Raw genomic sequence first — 14,351 nt, 5'->3', positions numbered from 1 at the left:
GTCAGGAATATTTTTACATCATTCATAATTGGGGTAAAGACTTTGTTTCATAATGAACCACGCTGAAATATTCCAACACATTTCCCCACATTGCTTTACAGTTCACATAATTGCAACTTTGAGGAAGGACTGCTGTTTCATGCAGGGTGTGTACTGTGTCTTCCTTAAAAATTCTCCTGTTACCACAAGGCAATTTGACTTTATGTGAATAGATAGATATAGTCCTTATTGGGAATCTGGGTGAAACAGAATGGGATTATAAAAGATTTGCAATACCAAGAAGGGCCTGTACCTCAAGTCAGTTATTCTGTATCAGTGAGCTTGTTAAAGCTCAAATGCTCTGTTTCCCTAATGGAAAAAAAAATACTTGAGATGTGCATAGAGAAACAGAATTAGTCAATATCAGGATTTTTTGGTCCTTTCTCTACGTTTAATACTTTAAATAGTTGAGATGCCTTTAAAAGCAAGCATCTTTCCTAAGTGCCAGGGGCATCTTGTATATTTCTGAAAAGGGATGGCATTTAACCAGCAGCCAAAACAACGAAAGCAATAATAATTGAAAACTAAGTACTTAGGAAAGCTAACCTGGTCTTTTACTGTCTTCAGGAAAAACAATTAGAAAGACAGAAAACCATTGAAGTAAATCCATCTGATCATGTTCAGTGCTTTAACGGTGGTTACAGGGTTTTAGGGGACGTGTCTGCAGAAGGGATCTGGTGATGAGCTGACTTGGAAGAGAAGGTTGGGAGAGCCTTCATTAACTCTGCTCCCATAATAATTCAACAAGGTCGCTGGCGGGGATCTTCCTTAGGCCGCTAAAAATAGACAGTCTCATAGATGCAGCCCTGCTGTCCTCCCCTCTTTCCTCTTCCTTAGCCGTGTCTTCTGGGAGCTATCTTCATTCTTCTTACCCACCTGCCTCTAACTCTGCATTTGCTTAGGATAAACCACTGGTCCCTGTGTGCTGGGGATGCGAGGGAAGGCAGGAAGTGTCAGGACCCCCACTCACCTTACAGTTACCACATCCGCCTTTCCTTCCTTCCATCCTCCCTCCTTCCCCCTTCATTTCTCTGTCTCATCTTAACTTGACCCCCAGTTCTATGTGTTTATCTGCAAAGAGACTGGCGCATGGAACTGCTCAACATGTAATGACTGAATAAGTGAAAGGAAGGGTGACTGAGTGACTGGTGAGAGCTGTAGAGAAGGTGGCATTCTAGTAGGGGGGACAGTGGGGCTAGGAAGTCTGCCTCCCTTGAAGGCACGTCCCTTTTCTGTCTCCTACCTCCTCTTTCCACTCCCTTGTGCCCACCCCTGCTTCCTATGTCATATGTAACCTGTTCACTTCACACATGTGTTCTCTCACTGTCTAGTCTTCTGTCTGTCATTGTATACGTCTGTCCGTATCTAAATATGCACATCCATTCAGCATGACATTCTGTAAACATTCAAAGGAATCCTTTAACTCCTGGATCCATTATTTCCATTTTTACCCTCTTGCAGTTACCCTCTTGATTCCACAAATCTCATGCAGATTTTTTTGAATAAAATCTTACCCCCCAGCTCTGTGATACATGACAAAACAGAGCTCCTGTGGATTAAAGAGAAGAAAAGAAAGAAGGTGTGGGGACCCCGGAGCCTCCCACCCGCATGGCCGTCTCCCACCAGAGCCCCTGCAGTAGCCTCAGGGTACCTGGGAATTACCCAGCCCCTGCTAAGCGGCAATTAGCAGAGTCACTGGATTAGATCACCGCCGAGTTTCCACTTGGCTCTTACATCTCATGATTTGTGATTTGTGATGTCCCTCAAACTTCAGGTCTGGGTCCCTGTGTTTATAAGGTTTGCAGCACATGCAGATAATTACGCGGTGGGAGCTGCTGGAGCTGTCAATGATGCCGACAGCAGAGCTTCTGCTCTTCATAAGCTCACAGGCATTGGGGGTGGCAAGTAAATGGTTAATGATTCCCCTAAAACAACAAGGTATCCCTAGGACTTAAGGCCCGAATGGCTGATAAAGACTATAAGCAGTGGGCATTCCACCAGATACTGACTGAGCACCAGCTCTGTGAAGGCATGTGTGTGCTGCCATAAAGGGGTCCTAAGATCCAGTCTGTCTCATTAACTGTTTTAAATGGTTTGTGTCATTCCTCACTGTTCGCTGTTCATTTTTCTGTTCATTTCCTAACTCTACCACTGGATGAAAACTCTGCAGGAACAGCAGCCCGACGTTTGTACCCTAGTGCCTTGGCCAGGATCTGGCATGTAGTAGATGCCCAAGAAACACTGGGGACGTGATGAATGGCTGGTAGGGATGATGCTGTGATGAGCTGTGTGTATGTGTAAAGGTGGGAAAGGAAGGTGAATTATCAGGAGGTGTTCATTTGGTTTGGGCCTTAGAGGACAAAGAGAAGTTTATAAAAAAGAAAAGAGAAAAATGCATTCTGTGCAAGGCAAAAGCGGGAGTAAAGGTAGGGAAGAGTGAGACTCTATGGTGAGTTGAGCAAAAAAAACGAGGGGTTCCTGGAAGGAGCTGCCCTCGGTGAGGCTGAAGGTCAGCTGGGCTCGCTTAAGAAGGGCCACCCCTGGGGGGAGGGGCAGGTGCCGAGGACAGAAGCCCTGGAGTCAGGTTGCCATTTGGAAGTCTTAGGAGCTGAGCAGCTGGGGTACATTACTCATCCTCTGTTTTCCATTTTTCCACTCTCAAGGTAATGTGATGACCCACGTAAGCACAGCACCTAGAAAGAAGCAGGCTGGGTTGTTAAAAACCGAAGAGGCCAACCCAGGGAGACCTTCAATGCTCTGGAACTAGGAGGGACACGCGCAGACTCATGGTGCAGGGTGAGCGTGTAGCAGCACGTGGAGGACGGACTGGCTCTTACATCCTCCTGCGAGAAAGATGCTGCCTGCATCCTCCCCTGACCCCTTCCCTCACCTGCGGAGGCTCTGACTGTCCTCCCTGTGCTGGTGCTGCTCTAAGCTGTCAAATAACTCTAGTTCCATTATGTTTACTCAGAGGATATTGCTCCTTGCCTAAGGCAGGGTCATCTCCGCGAGAACCAATGGGAAAAATAACTGTCTGGCATCAGTATCTGGAATGGCTGTGATCTAACTGAGGACCTGTTCTCCCTCCATGGGCACGTTGTCCTGCACCTGATCGTGTTTTCCCGTCCCTTTGTGGGACGCTGCCCCAGCAAGTGTTGGACTTCTTAGCCAGAGCTCTGCCTGTGAACCTGCATTCAAATCATTTTATGCTGTCATTTCTTCTTTTCTCACTTCTATCATGTAAAGCCATACTATATGCTTCTATGCTGTATGCATCGTTGCAGGCAGCCTTAAACTCCCTTTGGGGTAAAGTGAAGTGTGCATAAAATGCATGATGAATTGTAGAGAGAGAGACAGGGTGGATTCTGTGCCCAGTGAGCTTCAACCTAGTTTCTGCTCCCGGAAGACCTAGATTCCTGGAGAGTTCTTAGACTCTGCTCCCACCTCCGCCAGCAGGTGGGGACTGACAGTTGTCTCTCCCTGTAACTGTCTCTGCCCTTTAAACCACGGCCTTGGCTCGCAGTCCCCTCACACACCTGATCTCATACAGGGTGTTGATGAGGATCCTGCCGAGAAACCGTGGGGTGCCAGAGGCAGGACCTCGTGGGCCCGGCTCCTCACCCGCTCCCCACACTGAGCCTCGGTCTCTTTTTCTGCACAGTAATTGCAGCGTGATGGACCAGTGCCCGCCACCCTTCAGTCATTCGTGTGTGTCTTCCCAATACCTGGGTACCGCCCACACTATTATTGATAATATTTTCTTTTGAGTCATTCTGCTTCTGTGAAATATTTTTGAAGGTAATTCTATCATTATAATTGATGGCAGGCTAGTACTTTCTTGTCATAAATAGAAGGTAGCCCCCAAAGGAAATAAAATCAAAAGGAAACAATACAATTGAATCTACTCTGAATCTGAGGCTGCCTTTTCTGTTAAAAGAGAGATTTGTTGAGGAACTGCTGCAAATGGGAACATTGCCTTTGCTGAGATCAGGATTGAAAGATAATTGAGAAGGTACTGCTCCGCTTCCTGACTCATTGCCATTGAAGGCCAATACATTAACGGTAGTAATTTGTCGGATCCCTATTGTGTCAGGCATTGCCCTAGCTTTTTGTATGTCTGTGACAAATTTTTTATCATGATGACATCGACTAATGCTTAGTGAGCTGTTTGTACCAGAAGCAACGGGGTAATCTGCACGTGTCAGCTCACGTGTCCTCGCCCCTGCGGGGCTCTGTGGGGTGTTGTGATGCCCATTTCACAGCCGAGAAACCAGTCCTGAATTAAGGAGCTGGTGAGTAGAGCCCCAGTTGGGAACAGGCTGGACTCAGAATGCACAGCCCAGCAGGGGCTGCCCTTCCTGCCAGGTCCTGTCTAAGCCACAGCTTGGCTCCTGCTCTGCCCCTGCTCGCTGGGTGACAGGCCCACTTGGTCTGGCTCCTGGACGGGGTCTCCTGGCTTTCCCCGTGGTGACGAGCCCATCTCGTCAGGGACTGTGGAACCTGGCTGTGTTTACACGTCACCCCAGGAGCTAAAGGGAGACCTCCCTTGCCCTCACGGTCTTCACTGCACATGCAGTGTCCTCTTATAGATGGCTTCATCCTGGTACCAGGTCTCCCCTCCAGACTCACGTTGACTTTCAGAGAGGGGAAGGAGCCTAGAGGTCTTCTCGCGCAGTAGTTTCCCAAGGGTGCTCAGAGCTCTGCTGGAGGGGGTTGGACTGCTTTTAGCCAGAGAACGGATTATTCTAGTTACAGGTTTTGTAGACTCAGAATAGGAAAAAAAAAAACTTATTGATCATCAAATCCACCATAGTCCCCAGTGTCAAAAGTCATTTTATAAGTTGCTGGATAAGGAATGTGGTTTAAATATTTTAAGCAATAAGCAATCAACACGTGAATAGTACGTGTGTGTGTGTAACTTAACACAATTACACTATGGGATGGCTGCAGATATCAAAGCCCAGAAGGCATAAGGAAAACCTGCTTCAAAATGCAGCCTGGTTTTCTGGGCTGAAGCTGTAAGAGAGAGACTTAATAAGTGGAAGGCCTTATGGAGCCTCTGATTTAAGTGCAAATAGGACCATTTGCCTGTCACTTCCACACAATGATCAGGTGCATTTAGTAAGATGACCCAACTCTACAAAACTGCTAGCAGTGCCATTCTTCTCTTAATTTTCAGTTCTTATCTATGAAATTATTACAAGTGGGCTTCACTTGGAACCATCTGAAGAATTTTTTAAAAGACGAAAAGAAAGAAATGGGCTTTTGATGGTGTGTGTGTGCCTGAGCAGGGGAGTCCTGGGGGATAAAGCTTCCCACGAGAATATTAGATTCTTGATATTGGCACTGTGATTTTTCCCAAGATCTTCAAGAATGTCAAAATCGGTGCACACAAGTGAAGGCTGTTATTCCACCAATAAAGTGCAGCGAAGTGTAGCTGAGCCGTTTCCATGGCCTGCGTCCCCTCCTGACCCTGCGTGGACCCTGTGTAGTTAGTGAGGTGCGGTGAGGAGGTAGGGTTCCCGCTGAACTCGCCTGCCGGCTCACACCAGCCTCTCTGTGGCCAAATTCATGGTTGTGCCTGAAGAAAATTACAAGTCACCGCCCACAGTGGGCCTTCAGCGGCGCCTGTCCACAGGTGGGACGCGGGTGTTAGGCGCTCACTTGTTTCTTGGCTGGTCATTTGCTCCGAAGTTCTCCGGGAGCACCAGCGTGTGCCTCTGCCCGCCCGACGTGCAGGAGGCAGGAAGACCCTCGTGCCCCTCGCCCTTGCGGAGCGTGCAGGCAGGTAGACTTTGCACAGCTTGTGTCTTCAGAGTGGATGTCCAAGAAGAGGTAAATAACAAAAGGGCATTTTCTTGTTCTTAATTTTACACTACCAGAGGACCGTCCCTCTTAATTTTGAGAAGCCTCATTTTGTTTCTTTCTGAGCCTAGTGGCCTCAGAGAAGAACCCTCTCCTATTATGTCATAGATCAGTCCCATTACTACGGACAGCGCAGTTTACTCTGGTTACCATGAGAAGGTAGTAGGAGGCTGTGACTATTTCTAGCACAAAGGAGAAACTCAGCAGTGTGTGTGTCAGTACTTCTGACGTTGTGAATATGGAGGTTCACAAACAAGTGGCTTTCCTGGTTGTATGGAAGTTCCTCAGACGTGAAACACTGTTAGAGATACTGCCTCGGGCCTTGGGTCATGGTCAGTGTCTTTTCCGTCCATCATTTTGTGTAGGGGTGGTGCTCATCAGTGTCTGCCCTCGCTCTGTCTCTCTGGATAGTTCAGTAGCCTGGATAAGCAACGCGGTCCTTAATCACTTTTTAGATCATTGGGCTACTTCCCTGCGTCAGTGGCCTGATTTATGTCTGGAGAACGCAGTTAAGCACAGCTGCTGTGTGAACTGCTGCAGATGCAAACTGCTTGTGTCCAAACCCTGGCTTCATTGTTTAGTGGCTTCGTAAATAAGGGAACTTCAGTCAAACTTTCTGTGCCTCAGTTTCCTAGTTATGAAATAAAATGATAAGACTTCATGTTTAGGATTGTTACAGAATTAAATTATGTGTTGTAGGAAAGTACTTAACCTGGCACAGTACAGACTCTCAGTCAGTGTTAGGAGTCGTCTTAGCCTGTTTGGATGAAGCTGTGTAACACCCAGCTCCTGAAAGTGTGAGCATCATGTGAACGGGACAATACTCAGGCCCCTAAATCCTCAAAGATGGTGAAAGGCTTCACCTGACACTGGAAGTATTTGAGAAATACCAGTCATACTCCTTCAAACTCGGTACTTGTACAAACACATGGATTTACTGTCAGTCACTCAGGAAGTACCTGTTGGTTACCCAGTCTTGTTAATAGCCAATGGTTTACAAAACGGTAAGTCTATTTTCCTGACCTTAACTATTTTAGAAAACACATGGAACAGCTCCACATTGCTTTTATCAAGGCTGAGTAATTTGAGCCAAGTGAGAGCATTATTAGAGTCCTTAGAAAAATTACAGATTTGACCTGTCATTTGACATCAGGTAGATAAGAAGGCAGTAGATTTTTCACTGTTTTAACATTTTAAAGATACAGTTTTATGGTAGTTCTCTGTTTTACATTTACCCGTTCCTCCAACAGGCCAAGCCCCAGCAGTTCTTCCTAAAACTTTACCAGCTGACCCAGTGGACTCCCCTAAACTCTCCTGATGCTGGGTTGTATTTATGTTTGTTTGTCTGTCACCTCCTCACTACCCCCAAGAAACTTAAAAAGTAAAATTGCTGATATTTTAGGGCAAAAATAAAATACACTCTCTTGGAGAAAGGCTTTTCGTTTTCCTTCTCTTCTAAGTGTCCCTGGGTTGTGTAACAGTATAAGCAGACTCGTGTAGACGTGTGACCTTGATAGCGGGTGTGTTTAGCGTGCCCCCCCTTTGTCTGACGTCGTATTCCCTTTTTATTCAGTAGAGAAATCGCGGCAAAGTGGGGAGGCAGATGCTCAGGAGCAAGGGGAATCTAGATCTGAATTCCCACTCTGCTGCTGCTGAGCTTTGTTATCTTGGGCAAGTTAGTTAACTTCTCCGAGGTCTAATTCCCTTCACTTTTAGGAGGTAGGAACAGAGTAAAACCAGCCCCGCCCAGCACTGTTGGGAAGATTAATTAAAAGAACAGGGAATGTAAAGGCACCAGGTCTATACATTTTGGGGGTGTGTGGTGGGTGGCAGACGAAACCGGAGCCCCAGCATTGCAGTTGCTAATGCGTTAAAGGGGAGAAAGTGAAACTGTCATTTGGGCGAGAAAGAGGGGTAAAATGTAGAGTAGCAGGAGGCTTGCTCATATGCTAGATGACTGTTTGTTTATTCATTTCCCAAAGATATTACAAAGGCTGTGAATATTTATTTAGTTCTGCTCCCAATAGCCCTTCTAATAGGGAATTATTTGGGTACAACGAAAGACATTTGTAAATGCGGCTGATAAGACTGACACTGGACAAGGAGTGTTTTGTTGGACACAAGAATTCTATTGTCCCCGGCTTCAGTTGTCAAGTGCCCGGGGAACCCAGAATTTATGGTGACAGCACAATGGGCCTTTCAGGGCCCAGCGAAAGAGCTGTGAGATCCCGCTCCCCGGCTTTTCAGGGCTTCTAATCTTTTTATGGGGCCCGGACAATGCCGGATTCAGCTGCTGCCTGCGCCTCCTGACTGTCCATTGGCCATCAGGTATTGTGCCGTAATTACCATGGTGACAATGGACCCTCTCTACGCTGGTCCGTCGGCGCTTTGGAAGACGGTGAAGGTTGTCACTTTGTATTAGGTGGCTCTAAAGGCATGGCTTACTTAGAAAAACTACTAAAGAGAAATAAAGATAATCGTGTGAAGAGTTTGATTTAAAGGGCCACTGTGTCAAATCCATTTGGAGCCCAGGAGCTCTTTATGGATGTTTTCTTGTAATTACAGCCAGACTTTGGGCGTTGTCCCTGCATGGGCTGTGAGCAGCCAGCCCTGGAGATTTTGCAGGGCACTGTGAGCTGTGAGCAGCTGGCAGCCCGGACGTCTTCTGGGAACAGAGATCTGTGCTGAGCTGTTGAACTTTGAGGGAAATCCCTAAACTTCTCGAAGACTCAGTTTCCTCACCTGAAGAAGAATGATGTGGAAAATGCTTATGGATTAATATTAATTACATATTCCATGAGTGTGTGTTGATATATACAAATATATGGATGTTCATCAATATATAAATTCTTATCCATCTACTTTGTGGCTTTGTGGATAGTAGTAAATATACAATGAAAGGGAAAACCAATTTTTTTAATCATGCACAGTTGAAGAAGCACTGTCTATAACTTTTCATAATCACAGTTGCTAATTCTGATTGAGTGCCTACTCGAAGTGAGGTGTTACATTTATTATCATTGCATTTATTTCTCACAGCAACCCCACAAAAGGGTTATTACTGTCCCCATTTTATAGTGAGGAAACTGAGGCTCAGAGAGTTCTTGCCAAAGTCAAACTAGCTCAGAAGAGGCAAAGCCTAGATTTTAAGTCCTGTTCCCTCATGTTTAGTAGCTTACTGCTTCCTTTATTTTTTTTTTCTTAAATCATAATCTACAGACCTAACTTACAAAATATGCTTCACCACATGGTTTTGGAACTTTGGTGATAACAGGGAAGAAGAACACCCAGTGGTGAGTATTAATAGGGTTTACTCATCTCTTCAACAATGTCAGGAACATGTGACACCCATAGAAGGAGGAAGCCCCGTCTGCAGGGCACCCAGGTGCTACTGCCTGGGCGCTGCCCCTCCTCCTGCCTGCAGAGCAGAAAAACACGGCAGCACCAGTGAAACAACCCGGTATTCCTAGGCCAACAGACAAGTGCGTGGCCTTTGCTTGGCTTCTTTGCCCAATAAAAGTTTCAGAAACCTGCTATTTCATTTGTTTATTGAACAGTAATATATTTAATCTGAGTTTGTATCAGTCAGCTCCATACCAAAATATCTCGAATTCTCTATTGGGTTGTTTTACCAAAAATTATCTCTGAGTACATCCCAGAGGAATAGGCATGATTTACCCTGGGAAGTGGGTTTCGTTGTGGGTTCTTAAAAGCTGGCTGGAAAGGAGTGGGTTTTTCAGGGATTCAGCATGCTGCTCCCTTGCTCTGTGCATTTGGGCCACTTAGCCTGTTTCTTCATCTGTAACGTGGAGCTGTCGCTCTCTCCTTGGGCAGCCCTCCTCCACTCAGTAACAATTCTTTCTTTTTTGACCCATCACCCCAGTGTCATACCTGTACACACAGTAAGTGGCCTGAGGGTCCTGAAGCGTGCACTGGTGGAGTAAATGGGGTGGGGGCTGTTTTAATCTAAGTCACAGGTACTTTCAGCCCTCCCCCTCCCCCACAGCACTCTGTGTTGGGTTTTTTGTTGTCGCTGTGCTGTTGACCACGATCCTGGCACGTGCCTGGCCTTCCACGTTCTGGAAGAGGACCCACGCACGGACTCCGTATCTTTGATTTGGAGCAGAGGTCCTGAGAGAGGGACGGCAGCATGGCTCGTGGGTCAGAGGGAAGGGTATGGACCTGCATGTACCAAGCCTTCCATCCAATCTGAGCTCAGCAAAAAGAAGTCTGCCACATTCGCATCCCCATCCTTCCCTGCGTTTTATCCTTGAAACTCATGTGCCCACCCACTATTTTCTCCATCCCACATTTCAGCCTGACTTCTTAATCTCTCTGAGCTAGCATATGGCCTGGAGTGTCTGTGCTGTATGAGGCTCTGTATTGTGGGTGGCCCAGCACAGCGATGGCAGGGGTGGGAGAGGGCAGTGGGCCGGGACTTGCAGAGGGTCCGTGTAGGCACACAGCCCTCGGAAAATGAAGGGGACCTGCCCTGAGAGGAGGTAGGAGTGGGTACAGCAGTGCTGGGCTGTACTTGCCTGTCTCAAAAGGGGAGACACAATTCCAGGTCTCAGGGAGTCATGAGATGTGGGGGAGAAGAGGGAAAATGAACATTCCAACCCCGAACACTAGTGCAGAAAGAGGACATTTGCAGAACACCCACCCGGCCCTCTTAGACCCAAGGAACCCTCTCTTTTCCCATCAACTCTGTTAAAAGCACAAAAACAACTTAGATTTCTTCTGTTCACTTTTTTCCTAAGAAATGTGTGTAATGGTACACCAGCGTTTTCCACAGAACCCGCAGTCTCTCTTTCTCAAATGTTTGCAGTGATCAGAATTCATAGACGATTCACCCGTTTATTTTTGCTTTCCTTCCACAACGTTTAATTGTCAGCTCAGGCTTTTGGTGAAAGGAGTTTTATAGGAGACATTTTGCAGGGAGGTAAAGAATGCAAGACAAAGGGAGAGTTCAGTTCTATTTTATAGATTTGAGAAGTAAACTTTTAGAAACATACTGGCCACGGCTACATTTGATTGGAGACTAGACAAGAAAAACAGGAGAAGCAAGGCCATGAAGTTGCCCTGCTGGATTTGGGTCCCACCATAGGCACAGTGGGCTGTGCACCCTGGCCCGAGAGTCTGACAGTTTTCAGTGGTGGAGCGAGATACCCAGATGGGATCGAGATACCCAGAGGGGTTATATGCATTTAAAGAGAATACATTGGTGAGGACTGCAACAGATATCTGCTCCACCCCTGTTTTTGGTGTTGGGGTTATCCATTTCTGGGTAACATACCACCCCCAAATTTAGTGGCTTTTATAACAACTATTTAACATTACCTCGTACAGTTGGGTTGAGTGAACTCATCTGAGTGGTTGTTACATGGGGTCTCTCGTGCTGTGTAGCCAGGTGGCTGGAGCCACATGAAGGTTTGAGTGGGTTGATGTCCGAAATGGCATCTTCCTTCACCGTCTGGCTCCTCAGCTTGGATGCCTGGGTCAGCTAGAGATGGCTGGGCATGTCCCTCGCTGTCTGTGCAGCTTCTCGACACGGCCAGCTGGAACTTCCTAGCAGCATGTAGATCCAGAGCTTTTAGACTTCAGATGTGGCAGCTGACTGTCCCCAGAGCAAACCTCCCAAGAACACAAGACAGGCTAGAGGTCTTCATGACTCAGCTCCTGAAACCATGTGGTGTCACTTCTGCTATGTTTTGTTGGTTACCCAGGGACATCTCAGATTCATGTGGAAGGAGACCCCACAAGGGCATGAACATCTGGGCATGTGATTCCCTGGGGGAAGGCTTTTGGAGACTGGCTGCGACATGTGATGTGGTTGCAAAGATGGGTCCTTCTTCGTCACTTATGTGCTGCGTGAACTGTCCCCTGTGGCTTTTTTTTTCCCATGACTCTCTGTGCATCTGGGAATAACCCCAACGCTACTCTGTCCTTGACATCCTGGAACTAGCACTCAGTGGGAAAGTTTTATTGCTCTTGCTACAGTCACCAAATCAAGGTGCTGTGAACCAACTTCTGTATATTTGAAGTTCATCTTCAGCCCTTCTCCAGACCAGTTTTTCATTTGTTGCTGTTGGGGTCATCTTTTTGGAAAAGGCATTGTCAGTGAGAAGCTGTCAGGTGGAACCAAGATGAGGCAAGGAAAAGTGGATTTTGCCAGGGGAAATGAAGGCTAGTAAGTGAAGTCAGAGTAAGAAGATGCTTAAGCTCTTTATGCAGCCTGAGCTGATCCTCGAAGGTGGAAGCTCTAGAGGAAGGACATTCAAGAACTCCTTCGTGCTGTTGTGTCAGGGAAGCGACGCCAGCGGCACCTTCCTTGGTTCGGTGCCTCAGTTTTTAAAGACGACAGCTGTTCAGACACTCCATAATCTCCTCTTCTTTCATTCAGCAAATATACATTGAGCAGCTGCTCTGGGCTAGGAAAAGTGTTAGACACTTGGGGAGATAGGAAGATGAATCAGACCAGAATCCAGGCAGAACACAGCCCCCACACAGAAACTCCGGAGCGTGGTGTCTCCAGAGGGGGCGGAGAGGAATGTAGTCTTGATAAAGAATTGCCACTCTGTCAGCCCAGTGCTCTGCTCTGCCAGCGTGGGGATGACATCTCCTATCACTGCTGCCGCCGCTGTCATTCTTTGCCCTTGAGCCTGTCATTCCACCAGGATTTGACAGCTCCAGCTCAGTGCTTCTCCCTTCAGGAGGGAAGGAATTTTCTTTGGGCGCCGATAAAATGTGGGTTCTATCAGCAACTGGCTCTAAGACATCACGTCTCCCCGACAGGTCCGTTGTTAGTGCTGGAGCCCATGCCTGTGAAGTACGTAGAGCTTTGTGAGAAGTGGGATGTATGGCGGCTTTTATCTTTGTTATCAAAGTACCAGATGCACAGATGGTTAATTGGACTATCCTCTGGTGCCTCTAAATCCATGACAAGTTCTTCCCGCTTTGCACACAGTTGGGATAATTTGTTTACGTCTCTCCCTTTACACCTGGACCATCATCTTGTAAGAGAAAAATCTGTCTGCAGCTGTGTACCCCCAGGGTCTAGTAGTGTATCACTGTATTGATTCGTGTCACCTCCACCTTACTAATGATCCTTTTACTTTTTGCAGAAATCACTGCATATTCGGCTCAGCGGCCCCGTGACGATCATTCCTGTTGCGATTTGTTGAATGACCAATCAGATGGGTGGAGTTTTGTGTTATAGAAATTGGCAGCAAGTATCCAATGGGTGAAGAAGGTAAGATGGACCAACATTACTGAGTGTTTGAAACGTTACTGTATTTGTGGAGATGGGAATGATGGCTTCCAGGTCTGTTGCACAAACCTGCCTTGGTCTGAATCTTCACTAAATCCAGAGGAGAATTTGAGAGGGAAGTAGGCCGACTTTCCTGGGCTTTGAGGAATGTGATGACTCACTGTTGTTATTGGGGTCTTTTTATGGAACACCTATTATGTGCCCGTACAAGGATGATGATAGTTTTGGGGGTTATTTGGGTTTTTGTTTTTGTCAGCTATAGAAAGTTCCTGGGAGAAAGAAGGGACTAAAGGGACTTATAATTCCTTAGTGAGAACTTGGCTGAAAAGACCAACCGACTAAGACAACTGCCATGTTGGCTTTTTTTCCCCTTTTCTTTTGAAAAGAATTCTCTAAATATGTACAAGCTGGCTTACATCCCACAAGGAAAAGAGATCGCTAGGAGGCTGACCTTTTAGATCTCAAAAGACAGAGCACTAGACTATAAGCCAGGGGGAGGGTTCCATCTCCACGACCCGGCTCTGGTGCTGATTGCCTGTGTGCCCTTAGGTGAGGGAGCTCCTTTCCGGGCCACCAGGGTGGTTGGACTCACAGTCGTTAATAGTTCTTAAGTTTTAGGATTCTATGAATTCATTTACCGCTTTTATCTACTCAGTGGTAACGAGCTATTTGTATAGGACATCCAAATATTCGGATAGAAATTTCAAGAATAAATTCTACCAGCATGACTTTCCACACCTGAGGAGCTTCCATGTGGTGGTGGTTCATCTACAGGTGAATGTCTACCAGGTGCCTTAAATGCAGAGGCCAAATACAAGTCCTGACTTTGTCTCTTCTGTGTGCCACGTTTCAGCAATTACATCGATACTCACTCAGATCAGAAACGTGGCAGGAATCCCACATGCCTCCCAATCCCTTACCTCCAACAGCAGGTGGTTCCTGTTGATTCCTGTTGATTTACTCTCTGGTTCTCTCTGAGATATCTGTATTTCTCTATCTCCACTGCCACCATCCAGAAGCGAGCCAGATCTTGCCTCTTTCTCCAAGATTTTGCTGCTTTTGCCTCCAGGGTTACTTCTCCGCCTCCCTCTGCCCACCCCCGTCAGCTCCAGGGTGATCCATCTTCCATACACATCCTGAACAGTGCCCCTAAGTCCAGATGTTGTCTTACTTTGCT

General features: G+C 46.8%; 1 protein-coding gene across 3 annotated transcripts in view; it reads left to right on the top strand.

Annotated features, from left to right (window-relative positions):
* The window catches only part of CDH11 (cadherin 11), a 141,862-nt gene that overhangs the window by 45,878 nt on the left and 81,633 nt on the right, over positions 1-14,351 (top strand). The window contains exons 1-2 of one of the 3 annotated variants that reach the window (XM_006189294.3): positions 12,574-12,699; positions 13,029-13,156. The gene's annotated coding sequence lies outside the window, so the exon portion shown is untranslated. Of the gene's footprint in view, positions 1-12,573; positions 12,734-13,028; positions 13,157-14,351 lie in introns of those variants that run through there. The other 2 variants (XM_014563101.2, XM_032486455.1) reach the window with 2 other exon arrangements.

The sequence above is a fragment of the Camelus ferus genome, chromosome 9 (assembly GCF_009834535.1).
Source record: "Camelus ferus isolate YT-003-E chromosome 9, BCGSAC_Cfer_1.0, whole genome shotgun sequence".
Classification (NCBI taxonomy): domain Eukaryota; kingdom Metazoa; phylum Chordata; class Mammalia; order Artiodactyla; family Camelidae; genus Camelus; species Camelus ferus.
Note: the sequence above shows the minus strand (reverse complement) of the source record. Positions and strands in the feature narration are given on the sequence as shown.